A 5,009-nucleotide genomic window follows, 5' to 3' on the forward strand; every position below is an offset into this window, starting at 1 on the left:
GCCGGGCCACGGCCCCCGCCCTCGCCGGGTCCGCAGGCCGAGCCCGCCGGGCCGCCGGGCCGCGGCCTTCACCCTCGCCGAGTCCGCAGGCCGGGCCACGGCCCTCGCCGAGTCCGCAGGCCGAGCCCGCCGGGCCGCCAGGCCGCGGCCCTCGCCCTCGCCGAGTCCGCAGGCTGAGTCCTCCAGGCCAGGTCTTCCGCCGAGTCCTCCAGGCCGAGTCCTCCAGGCCAGGTTTTCCGCCGAGTCCTCCAGGCCGAGTCCTCCAGGCCAGGTCTTCCGCCGGGCCGAGACCCGGCCAGATCCTCCACCGGGCCGAGTCTCCGTCTCCGTCCAGCGACTCCATCCAGCCATTAAATTATCTGCATTTCTGTTACCAGTAAATAAGCCCATAGTCAAAGTTCCGTGGAAGGGACGTGGCAAGTTTTTCTGGTTGACAGAAATAAACAGCTATCCTATCATCATAATAAAAATGGATAGGAAGCCTAGAAAAGTAAAGACAGTGAATCTTTCCCTTCATCTTCAGAGCAATGTGGACAAACTCTTACCAAAGACAATGGCTAGGCATGGCGTCTTACAAGTACATCAGATGGTTGAAAAAAGCGCATTGGAAGAATATCTGAAGGACAGTGAAGAAGATGGACTAGTACACCAGGAAAGTTTGCCGAATACTGGAGAGACCAAAAGGACCAAATGAAGAACAGAAGAGGATGTGGGAAGATAAAGTATTACATAGCTAGTGCATTAAATACAGGTAAATAACAGGTAAGGCAGATAATAACAAGACCTGGCAGTGGCCAAGAGCAGGAAAGTTGAAGAAAGAAACAGAGAGCCTAATTCTGGCTGCACAAGACCAAGCCTTAAGAACAAATCCCTACAAAGCCAGAATGGAGAAAACAGCAACAACAGCAAGTGCTGCCTCTGCAGAAAAGCCGAAGAAACAGTGGACCACCTGCTTAGCTGTTGCAAGATTGCACAGATTGACGGCAAACAATGGTACGATAAAATAGCAATAATGATGCATTGGAAGATCTGCCAGAAATAACAATTGCCTGCAAGCAAAAACTGGTGGGACCATAAAATAGAGAAAATAATAGAAAATGAAGACGCTCAAGTGCTCTGGGACTTTGCACTTCAAACAGACAGACACAAACCAGAGAACATGCTAGACTTAATCAGTGTCTATAAGAAAAACAAAGAAGTCTGGATAGTGGAGATGGCAGCACCTGGAGGCAGCAGAAAAGAAGAGAAGGAACTGGAAAAGATAACAAAAATGTTAAAATGTTAAAAGGAACTGGCAGACATGATTTCGGAACCATTTAACCATACATTTCAAAAATCCTAGATCACCAGGGAATTATCAGAGGACTGGAAAAGAGCTGATGTGGTTCCAATCTTCAAAAAGGAAAAAATGGACCCAGGAAACTAGAAACCAATCAGCCTGATATCAATATCTGGGAAGATCCTGGAAAAGATAAGAACTGGTTTGTGAGCACCTAGAAATGAAAAATAGAAGTCAGCATAGGTTGTTAAAAGCAGGTCATGCAAAACAAACCTTATTGCTTTCTTTAATAAAGTGACTAAATTAACAAACCAAGGAAATGTGTTGGATATAGTATACTTGGACTTCAGTAAAGCATTTTGACCACAGGCTACTTCTTGGCAAGATAGAAAAACGTGGTATAGATAGCATCACCACCAGCTGGATTGGTAACTGGCTGACCAATCCCATTCAACATGTAATCATATCGACATGGAGGGAAGGATGCAGTGAGGTTCTGTCTTAGGCCCATTTTCATCAACAGTTGAGATGAAGGGATAAAATGGGAACTCATTAAATTTTGACACCAAGCTGAGGGGAATAGCCAACACTTTAGAACAGGGGTCTTCAAACTTGACCCTTTTTTGACTTGTGGACTTCAACTCCCAGAATTCCTCAGCCAGGCAGGCTGGCTGAGGAATTCTGGGAGTTGAAGTCCACAAATCATAAAAGGGCCAAGTTTGAAGACCCCTGCTTTAGAAGATAGGCTCACAATCCAAAAGGATCTTGACAGACTTGAACACTGGGCTCTATCCAACAAACTGCAGTTCAGTGCTGGGAAAAGTAAGACTTTGCACTTAGGCAAGAAAAACCAAATGCACAGGTATAAAATAGGTCAGTGGTGGCGAACCTATGGCACACGTGCCAGAGGTGGCACTCAGAGCCCTCTCTGTGGGCACGCACACTGCAGCCACTAGCAACTCCTGCAGGTCCATTAGGCTGCCACCGCCCGAAGCAACAGCCCCGCCCAGCACAAAGCAGGCAAAATGGCGGGCTAGCAAGCTCGAGTAGAGATGTTAGAGTATCGAGGTGGCCACGCCTACCTGGCCACACCCACCCAGTCTGCTGTGACCACTCTGGCCACGCCCACCCAGTGGGCCACACACCCCTCCCTCCCTGAGGGAACCACAATGCTGATGCGGCCTTGGCACTTTGCAATAAATAAGTGGGTTTTGGGTTGCGGTTTGGGCACTCGGTCTCTAAAAGGTTCGCCATTACTGCAATAGGTGGTACCTGGTTTAACAGCAGTAACTGTGAGAGGGAGCAAGGGGTTGGACTAGAACAGGGCTTTTCAACCAGTGGTACAGGTACCACCTGTGGTACATTGGCACATGGCAGGTGGTACGCAACCATCCTAGAAAAGTAGCGGGGGAGGGGAATGAGAGTGCCGCCGGGCGGGCAGGCAGGTGTCTTGCTCGGCTGTGCCTTGGGGGGGCATTTTTTTCAGTGCCATTGTAACTTCGAACAGTCATTAAGTGAACTGTTGTAAGTCGAGGACTACCTGTACTTTATCTTTTTTGGGGGGGGGTGTCGTCAAGTTTTTGACACCTTGCTAGGCGACTGGTGGTACTCGGATATTGCCATATCCTAAAAGTGGTACAATGGGTGAAAAGGTTGAAAAGCCCTGGACTAGAAGACCTCCAAGGTCCCCCCCAACTCTGCTATTCTGTATTCTTCAACCTTCCGAAAATGAACTAGTCAGCAATGACATTGTGGATTTTAATTTTTTTTTAAAAAAAAAGCACATTTTCTCGGTGTTTTCTTTTTAGTCTGCATTCTTTCATCAGCATGGTTGTGTCACAAATGATACCAACGCCAAGTATAATAGTCGTACTGCACAGCTCTACCGAGACAAGATCAGATCTCTTGCAGCTCAGGCGACACGGAAATACGGCACAGATGTGAGTAATGTACATATTTTACAGGGCTTGCTGATTTTGTGTTGTTCAGTCGTCTTAATGTTTATAAAGCTAAAATGATACGGTATTGGCATCATGGTATTCCTATATATTAAAATGTTGCAGGCAATTTGAAAAGAGAAAGCATGATGCATTTTTAATATCAGTACTATTCTGTTTAAGCTTTGCTTTTCTGCTTATATAACCAGTTCATACGTAGATAAAATATACCATGCTGTTCTTGTTGTATGTCCGTGTTCATACACCTGGTTGGATCCCTACAATTAATTTGCAAAAATTGTTGCACTTGACTGAAATGATTGAGCTTAACTCCTGGGGTTGAAATCCTGAGAAGAAGTCCAGCTGCTTTAAAGGACTGATAGTCCTTGATGTGCAACCACAATTAAGCCTAAAATTTCTGTGGCTAAGCAAGATAGTTAAATGGGTTTTGCCCCATTTTACAGCTTTTCTTGCCACAGTTGGTAAAGTGAAACACTGCAATTGTTAAGTTAGTAAAACGATTGTTAAGTGCATCTGGCTAGCCCAGGGGTAGGCAACCTTGGCTCTTTTATGACTCGTGGACTTCAACTCCCAGAATTCCTGAGCCAGCTATGCATAGCTGGCTCAGAAATTCTGGGAGTTGAAGTCCACGAGTCATAAAAGAGCCAAGGTTGCCTACCCCTGGGCTAGCCCATTGACTGTCCTTGTCTTGTCAGAAAGCCACAAAAGGTGATCACATAAAGCAGGACACTGCAACCATCATACATACATGTCAGTTGCAAAGTCCAAATTTTGATCACGTGACCAGGGGGATGCTGCAATAGTCATAGTGTGAAAAATAGCCCTAAGTCACTTTTTGTAACTTTGAACAATCACTAAATGAATGGGGGTAAGCCAAGGATTACCTATAACAGGTGCTCCCCAGAACACCTTTTCTCAATTTGATCCCAAAAGCTTAAAGCAGTGGTTCTCAACCTTTTTAATGCCGCGACCCCCAACCGGTCGTAAGTCGAGGACTAAACCGGTCGTAGGTCGAGGACTAAACCAGTCGTAAGTCAAGGACTACCCAACCGGTCGTAAGTCGAGGACTTTCCCTGCCCGGGAGCGCCGCGCATGCGTGGTTCCGCCCCCTGCGCCGGCCGAGGCGTAGCTGGCAAGCGGCAGAGACGGAGCAGGCCGACCACCAGCTGGCCCAGCTCAAGGGAGGTAAGGCACCCACCGGAAAAGGGGAAAAAAATGGTGGACAGCCTTGCTTGGCGACCCCCGTGAAATGGTCGATTGACCCCCAAATGGGGTCGCGACCCATAGGTTGAGAACCGCTGGCTTAAAGCTTTATAATTACAAGCATGACCCATTTCATCCTGTCCGCAGCCCATTTGTCCAGTATTGTGTAATGGTTTCAGAAAACCGGTGGTACAGTTTTTTTTCTACATTTAGGAAACAGATGGACAATGTAGCGTGAGCATTTTAAACAAACAAAAAGCAAAGAATCTTGGCAGACTCTCACTTGGGCTTATAATATTGTATATTTTAGTTATGGATAGATGGCTGCGGAGCCCCTCCTTTATCACCTCAAGAGAAAGAAGAAGACTTCTTTGCATCTCATGGCTCTACTCGGGTATAAAATGAATAAAACGTTTTTTAATTTCATGGGATTTTACCTATATGTGAATGATGGGAGGTAAGCTAGCATGGAGTTATTTTCTTTTGTCCGATTTTCTAATACAAGATTAGAACTAGTGAGTTAAGACGCCAAAGTAGAAGGTTCAAACTAGATGTCAGGGGCAACTTTT

The 5,009-nt window shown here is 46.5% G+C and overlaps 1 long non-coding RNA gene across 1 annotated transcript; it reads left to right on the top strand.

The window, feature by feature from the left end:
* Positions 1-3,093: 3,093 nt before the first annotated feature.
* Positions 3,094-4,788, top strand: LOC107301607. The gene is made up of 2 exons (XR_001549312.1): positions 3,094-3,219; positions 4,751-4,788. It is a non-coding gene; the product is annotated as an uncharacterized LOC107301607 (long non-coding RNA).
* The last annotated feature ends 221 nt before the right edge of the window (positions 4,789-5,009 follow it).

The sequence above is a fragment of the Protobothrops mucrosquamatus genome, unplaced genomic scaffold (assembly GCF_001527695.2).
Source record: "Protobothrops mucrosquamatus isolate PMUCROS unplaced genomic scaffold, P.Mucros_1.0 scaffold15067, whole genome shotgun sequence".
Taxonomy (NCBI): domain Eukaryota; kingdom Metazoa; phylum Chordata; class Lepidosauria; order Squamata; family Viperidae; genus Protobothrops; species Protobothrops mucrosquamatus.